The following is a 23,516-nucleotide window of genomic DNA, read 5'->3' as shown; positions in this document are numbered from 1 at the left end:
GTCCCACTGCCTCCGTGATGCCCTGTGTCCTCACTGACAGGGTCAGAAGGTGGAGACTGCATAGGGAGCTCCTGACCCTCCAGCCCCTTGTCTGCGGAGGGGTCAGAGCAGGGCTCCCTGCGGGGAGATTCCATGAGAGCGGCCGTGGGAAGGGCACAGTGCTTGGCACAAAGGGAGATGTCTGAGGGGAAGTCCAGGCAGCTTCCTGGAGGAGGCCACTGTGCTCTCAGAAGCAGGAATCAAAGGCCTATCAGGGAGAGGGGGAGGAGGACTGAGCAACATCTGCAGCCCGCACAAAGCCTGGCGGTTCGCAGGAGCCACGTCCCTGACCCTTCCAACAATCTGCTGAAGTCTGAACTCCAGCCATCCCCATTCTACAGATGAAGAAACTAAGGTCCAGAGAACAAAAATAGTTTATTTGCTCAGGGAGTAATACTCAGAGCCAGAATTTGAACGTAGGAAGCAACATACCTCCTCATCTCCTTCCCTCCCTCCTGCGCTCCCCTCCCCCCTTGGGTCTTTACCATGCCCCCACGGTATGCGGTATGCCGGTCTGCTGGATTCACAGAGACAAAGCAAACCCAGCGTCAACCTCAGGAGCCCCTCCCTCTGTCTACCGCCAACCTTGAACCATCCCTTGACCCTTCTGGACTTCAGTTTCTCTCCTCTGAGCAATGGGTTCAAGCTCTGCAGCCCCTTCCCGCCCTGTGTCCCTGACTCAGAGCAGCATGGATGGCGGCTGCCGAGGCCGGCTGCTTGGAGCCTCCCCGCCCCACCGAGACGGGGTGGGGGTCCTCCACCTGCTGCCACCCACCCCCCCCGCCCAGTCCCCCGTGAACCTGCTCGCCAGGCTGGAGCCAGCCACCATCTGGAGCAACGGGCTGTTTATGGAGCCAGGCGGCGGCGGCCCTGGCCCTGACCCGGCCAATCTGGAAGTGATTAGCAGCCCGGGCTGGGGAGCATTTGGAGTTCTCATCAGTCGGTCGGGACCCCCCCAGCCCCCACACCCCGCGCCACCCGGAGCCGAGGCTGCTCTGGGGGTCTCCAAGGAGCCCCTTTTCTTGCAGGGCACTCCAGCTCGGACCTGCTCCAAGGCCTAGAGCTCTGAAAACCAGCAGCGTCGAGACTGGGCCACACACAGGCCAGGATGCGGGGGCGGGCTGGGGAGGGTGGGGGTGGGGGGATCTGGGGCCTTCCCGAAGGAAACCTCTTGCAGAATTGCTTTCTGGTGTTTGGTTTTGAATATACATCCAAGCACACAGGGGAAACGCACACACACACACACACACACACACCAGCACAGAGGGTAGAAAGGTGTGGAGTGAAAAGTCCGGGTCCCTAACCCCCTCCTCCCAGGTCTCTACTCCCTCTAACCAGAGAATTCAATGTGGCCAGTGTCTTGGGTCTCCTGCAATGGTGCAAATATTTGCACACACACCATCTACTTACTCTTCTTGCCTTTTGTACAAGTAGCAGCCCACTTCACGTTCTGTCCTGCCCCTTCCTTTTCTCTCCCTTGGATTTATCCATATTTCTAACATGACTGCCGCTAATCATCATGTTAATAATAATGGCACCAAAGGTTTCTGTACCTCTGACCTCCTATACCCGGGCACAATTCCAAATGCTTCACGCGGATTAATTAATCAGCCATAAGGCTGAAATGATCTTATTAAGAGGCTCTGTTCTTCTCATGGTCCCTATTTTGTAAATGGGGAAATGGAGGCACAGAGCAGCAAGGCACCTGCCTAGTACCACAGCAGTGATGGAAGAGCTAGGATTTAGGCCCAGGCTGTCAGGCTCCCAGGTCTATGCTCCAAACCTCTGTACCATTTTGCCTCTCCCAAGGCTCCAGAATATTCTGTCGGGATGGATCCTGGCGAATTTGATGAGGCCTCGGGTGACGCATCCTTGGGTTGTTTCCATCTTGGGCTGGTGGGACGTCATGCTTATGGGGTTGGGGGTTGGGGTCCTTTCCCCCAAAGGCCTGGCCAGTCACGGGGGTTAGCATCGGAGGCCCAAGGGCCATTATCCAACCATCCTGGGAGGACAGGGGAAGCCTCATCAGCAGCCTGTTTCCAGGGAAACTCGGATCCGGGCCAGCACATCTGAGCCTGCCTGCCTCCTCTCCTCTGATGGGTGGACAGAACTCCAGCCTCCCGCTCATCTTCCCACCTCCAGCCTCCGCTCTCCAGGCCAGGCCCCATGCTGCAGCCAGAGCAAAACTTGCGAAGCCTTCATCCAGCCAGGCCTCTCCCAGATCACCACCCACCTGTCAGGATAAGGTCCCACCCCCGCCCCCCTCCCCTCCATCCAGGCCAAGCCACAGACAGGTCCCCAAATCGCCAGGCCCCCCTCACCCTCTGCACAGTCCGTCCATCGGGAACAGCCTCTGTACCCTTCATCTGGCTAACTTCTCACCCTTCTGGTCTGAGCTCACCACCTTCCCCACACCTCCAGACCGGGTTAAGCAGGAGCCTCCCCCTGGTTCTCCCTGCCCAGCCCCAGCAAATCTTAGCTTGGGTCACGCTCTTGTCCAATGGCTATGTCCCCTGACAGAATGTCACCTCCAGGAAGATGAAGATTTTTGCCTGTTTGATTCATTTCTGAATCCCCAGATCCTAAAGCAGAGTCTGGAGCACAACAGGTGCACACACACACACACACACACAATTGTTGTATGCATGCATGCCGAAATGAATGCATGAATGACCAAGTTAGGGGAAAGCCTGGATCAGCTGGCATCATGGCTGCCCCAAGGGCAGTGGGCTCCAGCACTAGCCCCAGGGGGAGGAGGAGGAGAGGGGGTACAGTAGGGAAAGGAGGAAATAAAGAGTTTACAAAGCACCTACTGTGCATCAGGCACTTTCTCGTGCCAATGAGAAGACCCATTCTACAGATGAGGAAACTGAGTCCCCTTCATTCACTCCACAAACCAATCCTGGGAGTCTCCAGACTTTGGGTTGGGAGCTGGGGTGACAGAAGAGAACAAGGCAGGCTTGCACCCTGGGTTTTCCAGGCGGATGGGGGAGGCGGACCCCACAGGGAGTGGAGCAGAATGAACCAGAATGAGAGCCTCCGCACCCCACACCACCAGCGCAGCCAGCGGCGGGCACCCCCACAAGAGAGCTTGTTTAAAGGGTACATTCTTGTCTGCATCCCCCCGTCCTGGGTGTTCCGCCACAAGAATGAGTTCCGATGTGCCAGGCTCTCATCTGATCACTTGACACGGAGGAGCGGGTTGGATTGTTACGGGCCCTCTGAGGGCGGCGTGTGGTTGCTCCCATCACAGGGAGGAGCAACCCCAGGCCCAGAGAGGATAAGTGCCTTGCCCAGGGACACGCCGAGCAAACCCAGGAAAGTAACATGATGAAATCACACACATGGTCAGGCACGCCAAATTCGGGATGAAGTCAGCTCTGGAAGGGGGGCAGGGCACGCACAGGGTCTTCCGTGGTTTCTGCCACGTTTTCTTTCTCGGAGCGGGAACGCAACACTCAGGTATGTTGACAATGGTCCATGCAGCCGCATTACGCAGAGTGACTAACAGTGGACATCCGGCGGGCTTTGCCCCGGCTCTGCGTGACTGGGGCCTGAAGCTGGCTCAGCGTGGGGGCCCCGCCCACCTAGTCCCCGCCCTCGCCTCCCCCCACCTAGTCCCCGCCCCCGCCTCCCCCCGCCCCCCAACCAGCCCTCCCGGCTCTCAGTGACGCAGCTGTGGTGGCATTTGGCAACCCTGGCTGCCCACAGTTACGACAGCCCCGCATCTGCCAGCTGGGGGCGGGGAACCCGGGACCTGCCCCTGCCTCTGCCGCTTGCCGCCTCCTCCCAGAAGCCCCCTCCCAGGAGCCCAGACACCCTGTCTGCAGCCCTTCCCACTCTCCCTTTCCCCATAGCGCTTTCCACCACCAACATCACCACTGTTTGCAGCCACCAGAAAGTCAGGGTCCCCAGGGCAGGAATTGTGTCTGTGTTGGTCATGCTCTGTCCCCAAACCAGCCTGCAATCAGAGCCCGGTAAGCATTTGCTGAATAAACGAATGAAAAGCTGGATAAGTAAACTGCAAGCCCTCCCTATCTTCTTTCTTCCTTCTCTTCCTTCTTTCCGCAGAGAGTGATTAACCCCTGCTGTGGGCCAGGTCCTGTGCCGGGTGTAGGCGCACACTGCGCGGGGCTCGGGCAGAGCTCCCCCGTCCTTGGGAAGCTCGTGTTCTAGAGAAGACGATGCTCGTCAGCAATGCAGTCACCGCTCAAACGAAATGCAGAAGTGCAGCTGTGGACGAGGTGCACCTGCAGCGGCGGGGGAGGGGCGTCTGGGGCGGGGGAGTGTCTCCCTGACGCGGGGCCCCTGCAGGGGCTGGTTCACGTGTGGATGGCGCACCTACTCGTTGCCAGGTAAAGCGGGGAGAGCATGGGAGTGGGCAGGGAAGGGTTATAGGAGAGGAAAGCCTTGGGCCCCTGAGCAAGAGTGTCAGGGCCTGACCTCGACCTCCCAGCCTGGAAGGGTCCCTGAGGAAGTGGCGCCTGAGCAGCCTCCGCTAGCGGCTGAGGAAGAACATTCCCTCGGGGCACCAGCTGGTGCAGAGGCAGGAAGGCTGCCCCACCCCGGGGAGGCTGGCCTGGCTGGCGGTTCTGCCTGGGAAGGCCTCTCTCTGGCCTCACTTTCTCCTTTGTGCAAAGGGACTGGGGCCCCCCACCCCTTCAGGAATGCTGGAAGATTCTCTGGGAGACTTTTAGGAGCAGGGCAAGACCATTGATTTAAATCCTGCAGGGTGGGTTGCTTTTTCCGTCCTCCGTCCTCCCCACTGGGCCCAGCACAGCCCGCGCACAGTAGGAGCACAGGCAGTGTCCGGGGATTTAATGAGCCGGCAGGTCTCAGTTTCTCCATCTGTGTGATGGGGATGACACTGGTGTGACCATGGGTTGGGACCAAACTGCTCTCCACACATTAGTGTTGACTCCTCACCCCACCTTCCCTTGCTCGGACAGGCCTCTGGGGAAAACCCCGAGTCCTGGAGAACGACCCTCTCTGCGGCTGGGGCAGAAGGACGGGGACGGAGGACCAAACAGTCCTCTAGCTCCAGACTTTGAGGCTGGACCCTGAGGTGCCCACCAGGAAGTGACAAGCGGCCTCCTGTACAATGGAAGGAAACTGAGGTACGAGAACACAATGGTGCAGTCACCTCTGACGCTTACCCAGCTCGCACTCGGAGCCAGGCGCCGTGCGAAGGCCTCAGCCCTGCATCGTGCCCTTTGGTCCTCTCCACGCCGTCATGGCAGGAAGTGAATACCATCGCCGCCACCTGACATGTGGGGGGCAAGTCGGACCCCACCACCGGGGAACAGGGCACCTGGGACGAGAAGGCAGGTCTGGCTCCAGAAGCCAGACTCATAAGCTTGGCACTTCCTGCAGGGAAGTGGGGGTGGTGGTGGGAGGGAAGGGGTGAGGGACGCTGGTTGAGACAAAGATAAGCCCTTATCTGGGGGACAGAGAGCTGTGGAATAAATACTTGTGAGAATGAGGGGTACCTGGGTCGCCTGGCTGGCTCGGTCGGTAGAGCACGCGACTCTTGACCCTGGAGTTGTAGGTTCCAGCCCCACGTTGGGCAAAAAGATTACTTAAATAAATAAATAAAATCTTAAAAAAAAAAAAAAAAAAAAGGAATGTAGGGTCTCCCAGGTCAGTTCTTCCTACCTTAGACTGCCCAGGGCAGCTTGGAGAAGTCCCCATCTCCAGCCTGACCCAGCAATCACAGGATTCGGCTTCATTCATTCAGTCTGTCAGTCTGTCGGTCTGTCAGTCAGCCAGTCAACAGGAAACAGAAGAGAGGAAGAAAGGAGACCAACATATCCACGTAAATAAAAAACGGGTTGAGTGGCTCTATTAGAAAACATAGACTGTTACATTGGATCAGAAATTAAAATTCATTCATTTATTTATGGGACAAATATCTGTTAAATGTCTAAAGTATTTTAGGTCCTATTTTAGATTCTAATGATAGAACTTAAAAATAAAATCTCTGTTAAAGAAGGGGAAATAGGGGCGCCTGGGTGGCTCAGAGAGGTAGGCCTCTGCCTTCGGCTCAGGTCGTGGTCTCAGGGTCTTGGGATTGAGCCCTGCATTGGGCTCTCTGCTCGACAGGGAGCCTGTTTCTCCCTCTCTCTCCGCCTGCTTGTGATCTCTCTCTCTCTCTCTCTCTGTGTGTCAAATGAATAAATAAAATCTTTAAAAAAAAAAAAAAGAAGGGGAAATATGGGGGCGCCTGGGTGGCTCAGTGGGTTAAAGCCTCTGCCTTCGGCTCGGGTCATGATCTTGGGGTACTAGGATAGAGCTCCGTGTCATCGGGCTCTCTGCTCAGCAGGGAGCCTGCTTCCCTTCCTCTCTCTCTGCCTGCCTCTCTGCCTACTTGTGATCTCTGTCAGTAAGATGAATAAATTAAAAAATCTTAAAAATAAAAAATAAAAATAAAAGGGAAATGTGGGGAAAAGAGAATTCAGGGAGAGAGACCTGTAGGTGCAAAGGCCCTGAGGCTGGAGTGAGCTGGGAGAACAGAGGAGCAAAAGGGGCCAGGTTGGAGAACAGCGCTAGTGAGCGAGCGTGGTTGGGGTGTGGCAGGAAAGGCCAGCAGGGCCAAGTACCCGAAAGCGTAAGAAAGGGCAGTGGCTGCGGTCAGCTCACTAGCACCAGGGAGGGGGAGAGGCAGAAGGGCTGGATCCTGTTTACATAGAGCAGAAGGTCAGTGACCAGCCACACTAGCCGGACTCCTGACCCTCTCCAGCCATGGAGCCAAGAAGGCCCAGCACAGCCTCTCCTCTGGGAAGACCTAGCACGAACTGAAGGTCTACTGGGTGCCAGGCCCTGTCATTAGGAGTTTACATGCTGAATTAGCTCAAAAGTCCTGCCGCCAGGTTAGTTTTCTCCCATTTTGCAGAAGAGAAAACTGAGCCTCAGAGAGGAAGGGTAACCTGCCTGAGGCCACACAGTGAGTGACGGGGCCAGGATTTGAACTCAGGGTGTCCGACACTATCACATGCCTTCCTGACATTGCACAGCCACTTCTTAGGAAATGGCAGGGGGGAGCCCTGCGCTGGCTGTGTCCTTGTATGGGTCCCCTGACCTCTACTGCCTCAGCTCCCCATCTGGGAAACCGAATCAGGTCAGTGTCAGGACCTTGATGACTCCCTCTCTCGGGGAAGTGGCGTTCCCAAAGCGCTGAGCTGACATTCCCCATTCTACCCTTGCAATGACTCCACTTGACAGAAGAGGCAACTGAGGCTCAGAAGGGGGAAGTGATTCTCCAAGGTCATGACCTTGTGCTCTCTGAGAGCCCGGACTTTGGCCGAGTCTACTCATTGGATGGTAAGAAAGGGACACTCGGGGTGTCTGGGTGGCTCAGTTGGTTGAGTGTCTGCCTTCAGCTCAGGTCATGATCCCAGGGTCCTGGGATCAAGTCCCACATCAGGCTCCTTGCTCAGTGGGGAGTCTGCATAAAATCTTAAAAAAGAAGAAGAAGGAGACTCCCAAGGATGCAGGTACTTTGGGGCGGCGTGGGGGGACAGGGGCAAGGACAGACAATGAGGGAGAAAGACCTGGAAGCCAGGACATTAGCCTCCAGCCTCTGCCCCCCAACTGCGTGCTGGCGGAAGGTGGGGGCTTGGCCCCTCAGTCCGGGTTATTGCCTGAGAGCGAGGAGGGGACCATGGGAAGTCTCCCCACAGCTTCTCACTCAGGTCTTGCCCAAGTCCTGCCCAAACCAATACGAAATGCCAGGCGGTGCCCCCACCCCCACCCCACTGGGGCCATGGGAAGGCTCTTCAGCACCAGACCAGCCTCGGTGGGAATCTAGGCCCTATAGGGGCCTGCATGGCCTTGGACAAGACCCTCCCCCTCTGTAGTCAGAGTCTCTGCCATCTCCTGACCATGAGACCTCAGGGAGGTAGCTGAAGCCCAGCTCCCTCTCCTGTAAAATGGGGGGACAGTGCACACTGTGCCTGCTCCCTCAACAGAAGCATTATTACCCTAGGCAGGGGCATGACGGGGAAGGCTGGCCTTCAGAGAGATCCCCGGGCGGCACTCTGGGAAGGATGTCCTGGCTTCCTTGGACCCAGGACCAGTCCAGGTACCTCTCTGCACCTCGCTTTCCCACTCTCTAAGAGCTGGGACACTGGGACCTGGACATTGCAGGGATAGAACGACAGAAAGGATCACGGGGTAAGCAGCCGTGGAAGAAGGGCGAGTAAGAAAGATTCAGGACAGGGACGGACGGCAAAGACTCGGGGTCTGCAGAATGTGGCCTCCTTGCGTTGCACTTTTCTTTCCTAGTGATGAAGGGCAGGCCAGAAGAGGTCAGCTGGGACCAGTGGACAGGACTGGGCCCCATCTCTTGAGGGCTTGCAGAGCACTAACAGGGAACAGGGAGAAACAGGCCTAGGGCAGGGGTGAAGGTGAGTGTCATCTCTCCCTGGTCCTTGCAGGCAGAGAGCAGGTGCTTTCAGGTGCCAAGCCTACGAGTAATCCTCACTCCTCCCCAGAGCCTGGCTCCAGACCCCAGCCCAGAGCCTTCTCAGCAAGCTGAGACTCCATGGATTTACTAGAGACTGGTAGCTCCGAGAGGCACAGCAGCTTGCCTGAGGTCACACAGCACAGCTGCCACTACTTTTTCAGCCTCCCCCCACTTTCCTGCCGGGAGACCATGGAGTAATGTTGTACATTGGATAATGTGATTGGATGGGTTCCTGTGACTCAGAGGCAGGAGTCTGTAGCATTTATCTAGATTTACCTACATGCAGATCTACATTTGACTTTATATTAAGTTTCATGATAGTGTTGGTAAAATGGTCAAATAATGGGAGACCCAAGTATGAATTGGGAAAGAAGCCACCTGCCCATTCTATGCTGGGGTCGGGAGAGCCCCGGACCCTATAGAGACTTGGGGGAACTAAAGTACCGGGGGGGGGGGTCCTCTGGCTTTGAGGCATCAAGTGTGCAATGGGCCTCTCTGTTTGGACCTGCTCGCCTCCCAGTGCAGACAGGTCCTGGAACAGAGCCTGGAAATGAGCTCAAGCTCCCTCATGCCATCTTACCACAGACACTAAATTGCTTCTCAGAGTGCGGTTTCTTCGTTGGAAAGTATAATAGAAGACGTGGTAAAGTTGAGAGATGCTGAATGTAAAGCCAGGGTCCAGAACACAGCCCAGCAAACCAGGCTTGTTGTTTGGAATAGATTAGTTATTTAATCCCTCTCAGCCTCAGTTTCCTCATCTGTGAAATGGGTGTACCGGCCCCCTCCTCTACGGACAATCCCACTGAGGATTCCGAGAGTAGCCCCTAGAAAGCACTTCCTATATGCCTGGCTTTTTTCTTCCACTTCTATTCCAACACCCATTACAGTGCCTGGCATATAGTAGGTGCTCAATGCGCCTTAGCTGCCAATACTGCTGTTACCACGGCCCTGTCTTTCCCACTCCCCAGCTGTCTGAGATCTTGGGCAACTCACCAATTTACTGCCTTGCTGGATTTCACTTTCCTCCTTCGTATATTGACATAACAATAGAGCGTACTTCCTGGAGCTGGGTGAACACTCATTCAAGCATTCCACAAATACTTATTAAGCACCTACTGTTTTAGGAACCCCCGGGGGTGGGTGGGGTGCAGCTAGGAACAAAACAGAAAAAAACAAAAAAAACAACAAAAAAAAAACAATAACAGCCCAGCCCTTAGGAAGCTGATAATTGTGGGGGAGACAGACAGGGTCCGTCTGTATTTTATACAGCGCATGTTAAGACCCGAGAAAAGCAGTCCTAGTCCTGTCCGTGGGAGGAGGAGTATAGAGAACTTTTATGCGGTGTGGCCCCTGCTGAGAGTGTGATGGGGAGGGCTGCGCTGGGCAGAGGGAGGCCGTATTGGCCATCTGGTCCTGGAGCCCCCCCACCCCAGGGCCCTGAGGCCTGGGAAGGGCTGCTTCCCCCCAGGGCCTTGGACTTCAGGCTTTGGGCTGGACCAACCTCCACCTGGCCTGGAAATCCTCACCTCCAGGGCATCTCTGTGCCCAGACCTGTGCAGAAGAGCCACCGAGGTGCCTGGACTGGGACTTTCTGCTCGCCGGACCTCTGTCAGTCCTGCTGCCTGCAGATACCGAATTATCATTAGATAAGCAATCAACTCTAATTACAAATTATAAATTAGGTAATATAACTCCACAGCAGAAAACGTCATGAGCCCCATTTGAGGGCCGAGGACAGTCTGGTGGGATGGGGTGGGGGTCACTGTTTGAGGTCACCCAGTGGCGGCACTGGGATTGGAACTCCCAGACCTGCGGTTCCAGAAGCTAAACTCTTGTCAAAGCTGGAGGATGAAAGGACCTGTCCAGAGGTTCCACTAAGCCCCCTTGTGAGGTAGGTGGGGAAAAGGGGGCTTGGGCAGGCTCAGGAAGCTGCCACCAGCCCCACAGAGACCCCAGAGCTAGTCCGAGAGGCCCCTTCCCACGAGCTGGGGGCTCTGGGCCCTGCAGGAAGTGGCCAGGGCTCGGATAGGCAGCTTTGATCTGCTTTACGAGCCGTGGCTGTTTATGGAGGCCCAGGCCCCCGGCCCCTGCCACCCGGGACTGGGTCTCGTCACCGGCACTCGCGATATTAGCCGTCCCGGGAGAGTCTGCTGCCCCAGGGGCTTGGCCCCATTTCCTCCAGCCTGGCCCTTGCCCTGCCCCCTGGCCTCAGCCCCTGGGAACAGGGCAGGAGGGTCCCCCCAGGCCAGATGCCCTCACGGAGGGGCCTCTTTGCAGCTCCTCTGTAAATGCAGAGCCAGCTCGGCCCCAGGGGAAGGAGGAAGGAGGTCTGCCTGGCGGTGGCAGCTGCTGGGAGCCCACTCCCCAACTCTTCCCGGCTGTTGCGGCCCCCCCTCCAGGTCGCTCTGTGTCACCTCCGCAAAGATATCTCCCTGACCTCCTGCCCTTGTCCCCCTCTAGCACCTTTGTTTAATTCTTCATCGCCTGTACCACTGTCTGGAATTTTCAGGCTCACTCTTTTTCCCATGGGTTGTCTGCCTTCTTCCTGCAACAGGAGCCTTGCTGGTCCCCAGGGCCTGGCATGATTCTAGCACATAGTAGGTGCCCAGTAAATGTTTCTTGAGAGAAACAATGAAATGGAAGAATGATATAATCTTTGTCGGGGGGTATCTGTTAGTAGCTGAGCCCCCAAAACATTTCTCAGAGAACCCCCGCCAAGCCCCAAGCCTCACATGTGCCTGGAAAATTCACAGAAGGGAGTTGCAGCCCCAATTTGTGGATAAGGAAACAGGTTCAGAGAAATGAAGTGATTGCCCAGTGTCCCCAGCCTGAAGGGGTAGGACTGGAATTCCACCCCAGGAGGGTCCCTCCACCCCCCTCACCCAGGGCCCGGCTCAGGCCTGTGATGGGTCCTGACAAGCAGCAGCCGGGGACAGGTGTCTGACCAGCCAGGCCGGTTCCAGGGCATGTTTGGGGGGTACTCCCTGCCCTACCCCTCCCTCCTGCCGGGTAATGCTGTGGGATGACAGTGGACACCTGCTCCCACACCTGCCCCTGCCTCCTCACCCTCATTCAGGCCCTGAGGGGCCCCCGCCACCCACAAGGCCACAATAGACAGTTTGTCCTCGGAGACCCCCAGGATGCCTACTCCCCACCCCCTCGGCTCCCTGCCTGTGCTCTATGACCTGGGGCAGGTGCACCCTGCTTGGGCTTGGCGGGGGAGGGGGGGCAGCAGCAGGCCGGGGTCTTCATCCTTCCTCATAGACACCATTGGCTGTGGCCTCCCCACTCACCCCAGGCAGCTGGGGAACCTCCGGCCCAGGGGCTGGGGGAGGGGAGCATGGGGGGACCTGCTGGGGGTGGACTGGTTCCAGTTTTTACAGAATTTACTAGGCTTCCCAGCAACCCTGGAGGCTGTTGCTGTGGTCATCCCCTAATGTAGCTGAAGTGATAGAGACCTGGGGACAGAGAGGGCAAGGCACTTGCCTAGGTCACACAGCAGGCAGAACCAGTACCTGAGTGTTTTTTCCTATTCCTTCAACTTATCCCTCTTTGGGCCATCAATGTCACTATAGACTTTGCTGAAAACCTACTGTGTGCCAGGCATTTAATCAGGCCCAAATTCACTGAAAACACATATTTAGCAGGTAGATTTACTGAGCAGATCACTTCATTGTCAAAACGACTCACGAAGTCATTTCTCAGAGTGTGCCCCTTGCACAGATGAGGAAACTGGCTCAGAGAGAAGTGACTTGTCTGAGGACTCTGAGATAGGTCAGGACATTTGTAATTTACTCAGTGAAGATTTACTGAGCACCTACTATGTGCCAGGCAGAAGCAGATGAGCAGGAATCAAACAGACACACTCAGCTTTTATGACTTTCATAGCCCCAGGTAGAGACAGACACAGAAACATTCAAGAAGTGATATGCACCAAACTTTGCAGACAGGTCTGAATCTGGGTTGTCACTTGCTAGCTGTGTGACCTCCGGCAAATCACTTAACCTCTCTGTGCCTATTTCCTCATGTATAAAATGGGAGGTAAAAACGACACTACCTCACAGGGTTCTTAGCATAGGGAAATTGTTCTCTAAAGATATTCTTTTCTGTTCTTTCATTGTACAAAAACTTATCAAGTGCCTGCTATGTACCAGACTCTAACCTGGGAGCTATGGACACAGAGAGACCAAGATGATATAGTCATTGCTCTTGTGGGGGGTCTGGGTGGAACTCAAACCTCCTGCCTCCCAGGCCAACAGCCACAGAACGGCTTCTAGCCCCACCCTCTCTTCCAGGAAGCCTTCCGTAATGACCCTGCCCTTTGGGAACTCTGGGCCTCTGTAGGCTGACTGGACTGACACTGACTCCCTCCATCCGGGCGCCCAGAGCCACTCCCCTGAGCTGGCGCCCATCTTTGGATGGAGGCGGAAACTTAGGCACTGGCAGGATGTTTTATCCATTAAGATCCCGGCAGACGCCAGGAGATGGGCGGAATGGAGGTGGGGTGAGAAATGACTTTTGCAGGCAGGACAGAGCCTTCTCTCTCTCTGTCCAGGTCTGGCTCTTCCCCAGAGTCCAAGGTCTCTACTTCGTGGGTCCTCCCCCAGCCCAGGTCACAGGAAAATTGAATGCAAGGAGTCCTGGGACTTCTCTAGGGATAGAGCAAGCATCCAGCTTCTGGCCGCAGCCAGCAGGCTGAGGCCACAAACTGGGGACCCTTGGACCCAGCCACACCCACAGAAGGACAGAGGAGTCATTTTGGCCCCCACAGCATTTAAAGCAACTGGAATTCCTTGCTGACAGTTTTCCATCAAAATCCAGACTTCCCATGTTCCCAGGGCAATGGGCCCCCTTTCCTATATGACAGTGAATCCCTGCCCACCACAGTCCCCACCAAACCCTATATAGCCCGGTGTCTGCTCACCGAAGTACGTGCCTGGCATCTGTAGGCAAGTGGAGTCATCCATCTGCCCCACGAGGGAAAGAAGACCAAGTGTGACATTTCAGGCAGTGGTCAGGGGAGGAAGGGTTTGCGCTCCCCAAAGCAGTCCCTGGAGGCACCAGAATTTGCAACCCCTGCTGGGAAAGAACAGCCCTCTGATCTTTCCAGGCACTGCTGAGCCCAGGGCCTTTCTCTAGCCAGGGCCCCCATGTGTGAGTGTGTGCAGAGCCTGGGGCTTCTTCTAAGTGGGTTTGTGAGCTCAGTTTGCACATTTTGGAGAGGGGTGTGTGTCTGTGGGCACAGAAAACTTGGTGGCTTCAAATCTTGGCTCTTTCATTTCCTGGCTGGGTGGTCCTGGGCAAGGGCCTCCCCTCTCTGGGCCCCGTTTTCTTATCTGTCAAATGAACCTAGGGCTGGTGCCAGAGAGGAGGAAGAGGGCTTTACTCTTTGATGTAAAGCCAAGTGCGTGACATGTCCCAAAGGGCAAGGAGACCAAGGACCAGAGAGGTGGAGCCTATGGCCCGGAGCCCCTGGCCAGGAAGCACGGAAGGAAGATTTGAACCCTGGGCTCCCGGCTCTTGGGGCCACGTGCTGACTCCCCCAACACGCAGAGAATGTGGCTCCTAGTACAATGCTCGCTCGTCTCATTTCATCGTTGCTATCAAGTGTGAGGGGTACTCATCACTCACCTCTGCCCCCCAGATCTGTCTTCTGCCACGGAAGCCAGCGCCACCGGTCTGGGTGTGTCTGCAGGAAGAGTCCTCCCCTGCCTTCACACCCAGGGGACCACATCACAATCAGAGGAACACAGACACTCCTACGACATTCACACGCGCATACACACCCCCAAGCACACAGCAGACACACACAACACTCTCAACACACACAATAACACTCAGCGCACGTCTCCAGGCCCCTGACACAAACACCAGACCTAGGACACACATTGACGTACACATATGCAATCACGTGAAATCTCAGACACACAACACACACACACACACACACTCACGGCATACACCCACAGGCACTGACAAACACGGAAGCACACACAGCTCCAAATCAGACACATAGCACACACGCACAGACGGACACAGAGAGACACGAACACCGCACACAGACACACATTCCACGCGGACCTGCCAGTTGAAGCTGCTCCAGCTGGCTTGCGCCGCGACACCGTGACCTTGAACGATGACCAGCCTGCCCATCTGAGATCACTCACATCCCTCCCTGCTCCCAGCTCCGCCAGCCGTGGCAATTCAGGCTGGGCTTGCGATTTATCAAAAAAAAAAAAAAAAAAAAAAATCGTTTCCTACCTAACAGCAGCATAAACCTGTCCCCTAAGTCCCTTAGCTCCACGCACAGTGAGTGGCCGCAGGTACCTCCAGTGGGCGGGGCCTGAACAAACCACCCAGGAATAAAGCCTGGCTCTGTCCATCCTGCCGCTTACTTCCCTGTGCCTCAGTTTTCCCATCTGTGAAATGGAGGCAGTCACAGATGTAAGAATCAGTGAGCTGCTCCAGTACAGCTCAGTCCTCATCATTCTAGGAGCAGGTATTAATTCCCTCCCCAGAGGCAGCTGGCGTTCCCAGTTTGCTGGCCACGTTTCTGGGATCCTCCATCTGGGCTTCCCCTGTTGGACTTCCAGCTCCCCGGGGACAGCGACCGTGTCTGCGTCCTCGTTGTGGCAGCTGAGTAGATGCTGGTGGAATGAATGAATCCATGAATGAAAGAAGGAAGGAAAGAATGAACCGGTCCTTGGCCTTGCTACAGCTGGCCTCGGTCCAGAGGGCAGAGGGAAGACTTGTGCAAGATCAGGTCCTAAACGGGCAAGGCTTGGATCAAAATGCCTGCAGATTCATTTCAGGTGGTGAGGTTTGCTGCTCTACGCGGTGCAAAGGCAAAGACATTCTTGGAAATCCTTCAATTGCTCACAGTGCTCTGAAGACTTCCCCATCCCGTGTCTTCTACTGTCCCCTTGGTATCTGCTCCAGCACTCCCTGGCCTCCTGGTTGTCCTTTGAACACATCAGGCACAGTCCTGCCTCAGGGCATTTGCACTTGCTGTTCCCTCTGCCTGGAATGCCCTTCCTGACCCTCAGATAACTGCTTGACTCTGTTTCCCCATCTGTGTCATGGGCAACATAACATTTGTGTTGAGGAGGAACGAGCTAGTCCTGAAAAGACTCCGGAAAGGGGACAGGCTGTCAGTGTATACTGCTAGTGTTGGAACTGGGTGTTATTTCCTTTCCCAGAGGGAATAACTCCTGCTTCCTGTCTCTGCTCGAATGTCACGTTCTCCATGAGGCTACTCCTGACCCCACTCCACCCATGGCTGAAAGTAGCCCACCCCACCCCACGCAGTTCTAGTCTATGGTCTGTCTTCTGCCCACTACTCTCCACAGCTCTCATGGCCTTCTGACATTCTTCGTTTATTTGTTGCTAGTCTCCCTGTGAACTCCTGAAAGCAGGAGTCTTGCTTTAGACAATGTTGTAACTTTAGCACCTAGAACACTGCCTGGCACATAGTAGGTTCTCAATAAATATCTGCTGAATGCATCCATAAAGAAACACAAGAGCATAGAAAGGAGTGGAAAGCTCTAGAACAGACCAGAACACACGATAGAACAGGAACAAATCCATGGAATGGACATGATATGCCATGGCAACCCAACATGGCCCAGCGAAGCTGGGACAAGTCTCAAGGCCTCAGTGGAACCTGGTGGAAGCCCCAGGTTCCCTCCTGGCAGAACCCCCACCTAAAACTATGACCCAGGTCCCAGTGGGCCCCATCAACAGGTGTCTAAGGGCTGCATCTGGACTGGGGGGGGTGTCTTTCTATGCCACCTCCCTCCAGCTACCCTCGTCCGTGGGCTTTTCCACCCACTTGGTCTCTGTTCCTGTCCAGCCGGACAGGTCAGGGGTGGTTTCTGGTCTGGGTGCTGGGGCACTGGCTCCTGTCTGGGGTGATTCCTGCTGAGTCACTGGCTGAGGCTCTGAACAGGATCCCATGGGCCTAATCGTGCTGGGGGTGGGGGACCATGGCCAGAGGGATGAGACACTAAGTCTATGTGAAGGGTGGGTGCTGGGCTGGTCACAGCCTGCTTCTCCCCCTCACAGCTGGCTTCTGCTTCACCACTCCCTACTGCGTGGCCCCCTCCCAGGCCTGACCAAGGCCCTGGCTAGCCTGCTGGTTATGAAAGAGAAGAAAAGAAGTCTTCCCCTCCACCTAGAAGCCCTCCATGGGGGAAGGCTAGCTAGTGAGAAGTTGTTCCCTACACGACACAGATTCAGGCCTGAACTTGGAAGCCTTCATTCACTTGGTGGTGGGGTGCTGGCCCAAAAATTGGGCCTCTTGTCAGGGTAGAGGTGAGGTAAGGGGGTCCTGCCTATCTGCCTAGAGGATTGAGGTCCTGACTCCAATATGAGATTATTTTGGCACCTTTCTCCCTAACCCTCACCACAGTCCATAACTAAGATAAGGCAACCCCCCCCCCCCACCAAATCTATCTAGATTCTGACCATTTCTCACCATCTCCATTGTCCCTCTACTCAGGACCCTCCTCAGGGGCTCCCACCTGTGGAACAAAAGCCAAATCCTTATTGTGGTCTGCTTGATCAGCCCACCCCCTCCCCTCAATGACCTCATCCTACCTCATCTACTCTGCTCCAGCTACACTGGTTTCTTTGCTGTTCCTTGATTATGCCAACCATATTCCTGCCTCAGGACCTTTGCACTTGCTGTTCCCTTTACCTGAAACTCTTTCCCTAAATATTCACATGCCCCCACTCCCACCCTTACTGCCTTCAAATCTTTGCTTGGCATCACTTCCTGAGAGACATCTTCCTTCAACTCTTGCCCAACATGAAGACCACTCTCTCTGGCCTTCTGGTTCTCCCAGCTATGCTTAATTCTTCCCTCCTCACCCTTACCATCACACGTTGTATGAAGTATTCATTGGTGCTTGTCTATCTCCCTTGGTATAATGACAGCTCCACAAGGGCACGGAGATTGTCTGCTCTGTTCACTCTTTTATCCCATGTGCCCAGAGCAAGGTCTGGTCCACAACAGGTGCTCAATATACTTTGGGGAGATAAATGAATAAGTGGTTGAGCCGAGAACTTGGGAAGGGGAGTAGAAAGAGCACATTTTAAAGCCCAGGTGTTTAGGGAGAGCCTCTCTGAGGAGGTGATATTTAAGCTGAAGCCTGAGGTTGAAAAGCGTGAACCCCTCCAAGTGTGCATGTTCGAGGCAGAAAAGATGGCAAGTGCAAAGGCCCTGAGGCTGGAACCTAATCAACAAAGTCAAGAAATAGAGACAGTCATGAAGCTGAGTGTAGTATGTGTGTATACCGGGGGTGGAGTGCCATTCGGCAAGTTTGGGTGTTGATGTTGCTGCCTATAACCAGCGGGCGCAAGAGTCCCATTCTGACAACCCAAGACTCCTTTAGTATCTGTCTCATTCCTGCCTGATTGGTTTTCTGTCTGATCCTCCCAACAGCGGCCACAACTGGGATCTCAGCTCTCCACCCACTGCCCCCCCCCTTCCTCCACCCACCTCCCCCCTTTCCCGCCGGGTGCTGCTGGCAGAACGGGAAACTGTGACTCAGGAGTCTGGAAGACAAGGGGCCTCCCTCCCCCTTCCCTCCCTCCACATCCGGGCAGGCAGGCGTCTGGGCGGGTGGCCGGGCAGGAGCCAGGCTTGGCTGACACCAAGGACCCTCCCACCTGACGTTCAGCTGGGCTCAGGCCAAAGGTGTCCTCCCCTGGGCAGGGCGCACACTCCACGTGGACTCCTGCTGGCAGCAGAGGTGGGACCACGCAACCCGGCCGACCGCTAGTAGTGATTATCCCCACTCTCTCGGGGGAGGAAACTGAGGTCCAGAGAAGCTGTTACACCTGCCCGGGTCACACGGCAGACCTGGCACCGTGCGGATATGGTGACAGCCATGGCAGTGCCCGCTTGGCAAGTCCAAGGCTGCCGGCAGGCTGGGTGGAGCCAAGCCTTCAGCAGTGGAGACAGACCGCAGGCTTCCCCAGGCCCCTCCCAGGCAGGGCTGCTGACCCGGCTTCGCATGGCAATGTCCCCCAACCTCAGAGCAGGGGTCTCCCTTCTCTTACTAACCCACCAACCCACCCACACTCACCAAGAAACAACTGGACCAAGAGTCCAGGAAGGAAAACAAATGAGGTGCTTTCACCCCCTCCCCATTTCCTCCATCAGCAACCTCCTGCCCATCAGGCAGTGACCTCAGCCAGACAAGGTCACGTAATTTTGCAGAACACGAAACAACATTTTCCTGGCCTCCTCTGAGAAAGCCTCCTGGTGGTTCAGGGTATGGGCTCTGACTGGATCCTGACTGTCTGGGTTCCAACCCCAGCTCAGCCACTGCTCAGCTGTTCAATCCTGGCGCAAGTGTTTTTAACCTCTCTGGGCCTCAGTTTCTCCATCTGTAGAGTGGGGTTTATAATACTTTGCAGGGTTGTTTGGCATCTTGAACGAACCAGTGCACACAGCAAGTGGTCAGCAAGTGTTCCCAGGGTTCTCCACATTTGCAAGTCTGAGTCCCTGCCGAGTGGAGCAAAGCGGCTTGGGCGCCCCACCCCGTGCCCACACTGAAAGCTCATCTGCGAAACTCCTCAGTCACCCCGTCCCTCCCGCTGGAGTCACATGTCCAAGTTCGATGTCTATTCTCTGACGTCCACTTAACAAGCCATAGTTATTATTCTTTCTGGCCTAAAATACAGTGCGGTTTGGGGAAATTAATGGACCCAGGCTATTTTCCCTTCTGATGAGGTGGCATCCCTAGCATTTCTGGGAAACGAGGCACTGTGTTTCCATCCGAAACATCCAGGGTCACTGTGGACATGAGACTTTGAGGTGGATGCCACTTCCAGCCTTGGCTGCCCCCGGCCTGTGCCAACACCCGCCCCAAGCCCGACTGGAGAGGAAATTCTGGGAGTCCCCGACTCCCTGCTGTCCCCCTAGCACCCCCTAAACCAAGAGCATGAGATCTCACAGCTGGAAAACACCCTCCCCTCGTGTCAAAAAAAAACCATAATGATAACAGCAGAAGCCGACTATTCATTTCACCCTTACAAACACCATTGGAGCGAGTTTCTCTCCTTAGCACCGTTTAAGGGGGAGACAGAGGCAGGAGAGGTGAATCAGTTTGCCTGAAGTCACACAAGCAGGAAAGAGCAAGGGAGATTGAAACCCAAGTGAGTCTGGCGGAGAAACGCTGCATTTTACCTTGTTCCTCAGCTTCCTCTGTGCAGATACGGAAGACCCCTTGTTCTCATGCTCCCTCCCTCTCCCATTTCAGCTTTGGTCTCAAGGGCATTTGGAATCCAACAAACCCAACTTCGTTAATTCTCACCAGTGTGACCTTGGCTCACGAATTCTACTTTCTGAGCCTCAGTTTCCTTATCTGCAGAATGGGTGGGGGGAGGGCGATGCAAAGCCTTCTTCATGAGTTGGTGGGGAGAATTTGCAAAGGTCGTGGACACTGGAAAACGTGCTGAGCTGGCATTTCCTCAATAAATTAAACATCGAATGATCACATGACCCAGCCACCCCACTCCCAGGTGTACACCCCAATGCACTAAAAACAGATGTTCAGACAAAAACTCACACAGAATCGTTCATAGTAGCACCATTCACGGTAGACACAGTGGAAACAAACGTCCATCAGCTGATGAATGAATTAAAAAATGTGGTATATCCATACAATAGACTATTATTCAGCAATAAAAAGGAACAGAGCTCAGACGCATGTTGCAACATGGTTGGGCTTGTGAAAGAAGCCAGACACAAAAAGCCACACACTTGTGATTCCATGAATGTGAAATTCCCAAAGGAGGCAAATCCGTAAAGATAGAAAGTAGGTTAGTGGTTTCCAGAGGCTACAGGGAGGAGGGAATGGGGAGTGACTGTTTAATGGGTACAGAGTTTCCTTTCGGAGTGATGGGAATGTTCTGGAACTGGATAGTTGTGGTTGCACAACACTGTGAGTGTACTCAATGCCACTGAATTGCACACGTCAAAACGGTCCGTTTTCTGTGTACTTTGCCATAATTTTGAAAAAGTGCTTAGCACAGTGCTTGGCGGACAGCAAGCATCCAGTGAAAGTCAGCCATGATTATTAACGTTATTTCAGGAGAATCTCGTTGGACTCAGGGCTTGGGTTCCAGCGTTGGCGCGTGAGACCAAAATCGAGTCAAAGCCACAATCCGCAAAACACAGGACCTATTTTCCCTGCTGTCTGTCGAGGGCACCCATGCTTGGGTCCCTGTGGCCACATTTTCCATGCCACGTGGCGGTCAGTAGGTGACTCTGGGTCCCTCTGCCCAGCTGACATTGCAATTATGGGAAAAGAAAGACAATACATCCCATACGCCCAATACACAGAGACTGTGATACCATACCACGTAGCAATGAGTGTTAGGAAGGCCGAAAAGGGACAAATTCAGCCAGGGTCGCCAGGGAAGCTTTCTTGGAGGAGGTGACTCACAGAACCGAGAGAAGCTCCAGCTGTGGAGGCTTCACACGCAGCCCCCTCAGCCCCACCAGGCTCTCCCTGATTCACGGAATTCCAGCAACACCTTCTCTTATTGTCCAGCTTGCTTTGTGCCCAGGGCCTTTGCACTTGTTGACCACTTTACCTGGAGCACTTTCCCCATATCTGCCCCAGACAAGCTGCTTATCAGCTGACTTCTCATAGGTCGCTTCATCCGGGAAGCCTTCCTGGACTGCCCTGTCCTCAGGAGCCCCTGAAATCACACTTCATCACCACCCCCTGCTTTATTTCCATCTTAGTACTTTTCCCACTTGAAATGATCTTCTTTATATGCCCATTGTCTATGTCCCCTACGAAACCAGCAGCTCCACGAGAGCAAGGCTTTTTGTCTGCCTTGTTTTCTGGTGTATCCCCTCCGTGCCCCCTGCCTGGCAACCAGCAGGTGCTCCAGAAATATCTGTGGGAGTAAAGCACAATAAATGAACGATGAGGGGCGCCTGAGTGGCTCAGTGGGTCAAAGCCTCTGCTTTCGGCTCAGGTCATGATCCCAAGGTCCTGGGATTGAGCCCCGCATCGGGCTCTCTGCTCGGGAGGGATCCTGCTTCCCTTCCTCTCTCTCTGCCTGCCTCTCTGCCTACTTGTGATCTCAATCTCTCAAATAAATAAAATCTTAAAAAAAAAAAAAAATGAACGATGAATGTGTGAGAGAATGAGTGAATGAATGCGTCTTTGCAGCGGGGTTGGGGCTCAGCCGAGAAAAGCCAAGAATTCCCCAAGGGCACACAGAGGGGAAGAGGGCTCAGTCCAGGGACCCCTCTCCGTCCAGGCCACACCTAGGTTATCTGTGAGGGGCTCGTCAATGAGGGGCTGCGGCCAAGCTCTTCCTGGTGACCCCAGGCCCGTCTGTTTCCCTCCCTGTGGACATCCCTTCTGCTCACACATCTTGGGGGTCCTGTCCCCCCAGCTTTGTGGCCCACATCCTGCTTGTGACAGCCTCCGGCACTGGGCGACCCACGGGGACTTCCCCGACAGGTGACGGCTAGGGCAAGGGGAAGGCGCGAGGCAGCTGCCAGGCCAACCCAGTGTTCCTAAGACTGCCATCTGGAAATTGAGTAGAGGGTGAGCGTGTCCATGTCATCGCGGCTCTGCCAGAGGCTCTCTCCTAAGCATGGGAGGCCCCGCCCAGCCCTCTGTCAGAACGCCCAGCCCGAGTGACCCTGGGCAGGTGGACACATCTCTCTGAGCCTCTGTTTCCTTGTAGGTGAACGTGGGTGATCATTCTCACCTCACAGGACTGCGCGAGAGAGAACCGGGGCAGTGCGAACAAGATGCCTCCCACGGGGCCCGCCATAGGATATATGACACTAACAGAGTTTTTTAAAGATTTATTTACTTATTTATTTGACACAGAGAGAAAAATCACAAGTAGGCAGAGAGACAGACGGGGGGGGGGGGGGGGGGGGGAAGCAGGCTCCCTGCTGAGCCTGGAGCCTGATGTGGGGCTCGATCCCAGGACCCCGGGATCATGACCTGAACCAAAGGCAGACACCTAACCAGCTGAGCCACCCAAGCACCCTACACTAACAGATACTACATAGGATACACTTATACTAAAAAAATTGTTACTTGTCTCAAATTCAAATTTAAGTGGGCACTCTGGGTCTGTCATTGTTCTTGATCTTGCTTTTGTGCTTGCTAAATCTGTTCTTTATGGTTGAACGTACAGTTCAAAATCTCCTGCCTCTGAGAACATTCTTGCTCCTGTCTCAGGCTCAGGAGGGGGGAAGCCAAGGCTTGCAGAGGGAAGTGACTCACCCAAGGCCCTCCAGGCCTGCTACAGGCCTCTGAGGCCAGGCCCGGCCCGTCCTCACTCCCAGGAAGCTCCTGTTCTCCATACAATAAAACCCACCCCAGCTGGACCCGGGGGACCCCTCCGGATCTCAGAACAGCCCACCGCTCTAGGACAGCTGCTCGTGCATGGTGCCAGTGAGGAAACAGGCTCCGAAAGGTGATGTGACTAACCCAAGCTGACAGGGGCACTTCCTGGACGCTGCTTCTCATCCTGGGGCAGAGTCTGAGGCCCAAGGGCTACAGCTGGCAGAGCTCCAGGCTTGACTCTAACTGGTGAGTCCCACGGCCTCAGGCCCGCTCCCCCGCCCCCCCTCAGCCATCGCTGGACAAGAACCCGATGAGGAATTACTCAGCCCCAGCCTAACTTCATGAAAGAAGTTCCTCCCCCTGGCAGCCTTCCCACGATCTCCAGCCCCACGGCCGGGAACTGCCTCCCCTGAGGCCTGCTCACCTCCTGGCAGCGCCAGCAGATGTGGAAACCCGGGCTGGGCTCTGAGCTGGCAGACAGTGGGTGGTGGGCGGGGCTTGTGCCAGACACGCCCCGCCCAGGCGGCCCGCTCTGCACTTCGTTCTGTCATTCAACAGCCATCCACAGAGGTCTGTTCCCGGGCTGGGCCGCAGGCCCCTCTCTTGTGTTGGTTGCAGGGAAGACTGGGTCAGATGGGGAGTTTTTAAAAAGCCCAACCCACAGCTAGGCA

The 23,516-nt window shown here is 55.1% G+C and overlaps 1 long non-coding RNA gene across 1 annotated transcript; it reads left to right on the top strand.

The window, feature by feature from the left end:
• The first annotated feature begins 3,735 nt into the window (after nt 1-3,735).
• Nucleotides 3,736-5,455, top strand: LOC132022792 (uncharacterized). The gene is made up of 3 exons (XR_009405717.1): nt 3,736-4,016; nt 4,111-4,394; nt 4,989-5,455. It is a non-coding gene; the product is annotated as an uncharacterized LOC132022792 (long non-coding RNA).
• Nucleotides 5,456-23,516: the final 18,061 nt, after the last annotated feature.

This window comes from Mustela nigripes, chromosome 7 (genome assembly GCF_022355385.1).
Source record: "Mustela nigripes isolate SB6536 chromosome 7, MUSNIG.SB6536, whole genome shotgun sequence".
Taxonomy (NCBI): domain Eukaryota; kingdom Metazoa; phylum Chordata; class Mammalia; order Carnivora; family Mustelidae; genus Mustela; species Mustela nigripes.
Note: the sequence above shows the minus strand (reverse complement) of the source record. Positions and strands in the feature narration are given on the sequence as shown.